At 41.0% G+C, this 1,037-nt stretch overlaps 1 protein-coding gene across 1 annotated transcript in view; it reads right to left on the bottom strand.

The window, feature by feature from the left end:
- LOC103073473 (aldehyde oxidase 1) overlaps window positions 1-1,037 on the bottom strand; it is an 81,399-nt gene that overhangs the window by 30,903 nt on the left and 49,459 nt on the right. The gene's annotated exons all lie outside the window — the stretch shown is intronic.

Raw genomic sequence — 1,037 nt, 5'->3', positions numbered from 1 at the left:
GGGTAGGTCTCAGAGTGATAGAGAAAGATGTGTGACTTTTCAGAGTCAAAATACTACAGCAAGGAGAATTCCAGTTCCAAGACAAGATGGAGTAGATGCATTTCTCCCTGTTCCTTCTTCTAAATACAGCTAACAATTCTGGACATTATATGTAATAAAAGAAACTTAAGAAGGTTCTGAAAAGCAGAGAAGGCAAACCAGCTAGGGACTTTGGGACCCAAGGAAAGACACAATGTTGAGTTCAGTGGGTTTTGTTATTGTTTGCTTCATATATCCCAGACTTGGTGCCAGGGAAGCAGAAATCCAGAAACACCAACAGGCACAGAGAAAAATAATCCCCCAAGAAAAGCCTACTTTCTCTAGCCAAAGGACCAGGAGAGCAGAAGCCTATCAAGACAGAAAACTTTTATGCAATACCTACTCTGCTCTAGCCAAACACTACAGAAAAAACTGTAGACCTATCTCTGTCTGCAAAAGTTAAGTGGGGAGCTTAGACTTCCACCCTTATCAAGCTGTGATGAGGTACCCCAAACCTTCTGCTGGGGTGGTGCTAATGGGAACCCTACAGGGAACCTGGACTTCCATGCTCCACCTGGCAATAACAAGACATCACGCCCCGTTCCTTCCAACACAGGGTCAGAGGAGTTCTGGTAAAATAGATGATTTAAATAAGATCCAAAGTCTTACAACATAATATCCAAAGTGAACCAGATAAAATCAGAAATCATTCATCATACCAAGAACTCAACTTGAATGAGAAAAGACAAACAACAGATGCTGACAGTGAGATGACACAGATGTAGGAACTATCTGTCAAGGATTTTAAAGCCATCATAAAAATGCTTTAATCTACATAAACACTTGGAACAAATGAAAAAAAATAGAAAAATCTCAACAAAGAAACAGAAGATATAAAAGAACAAAATGGAAATTTTAGAAATAAGAAATACAACACTCAAAATATAAGGGGCTCAGGGCTTCCCTGGTGGCGCAGTGGTTGAGAGTCCGCCTGCCGATGCAGGGGACACGGGTTCGTG

The sequence above is a fragment of the Lipotes vexillifer genome, unplaced genomic scaffold (genome assembly GCF_000442215.2).
Source record: "Lipotes vexillifer unplaced genomic scaffold, Lipotes_vexillifer_v1.1 scaffold648, whole genome shotgun sequence".
NCBI classification, from domain to species: domain Eukaryota; kingdom Metazoa; phylum Chordata; class Mammalia; order Artiodactyla; family Lipotidae; genus Lipotes; species Lipotes vexillifer.
This window is presented reverse-complemented; position numbering and strand designations above follow the sequence as displayed.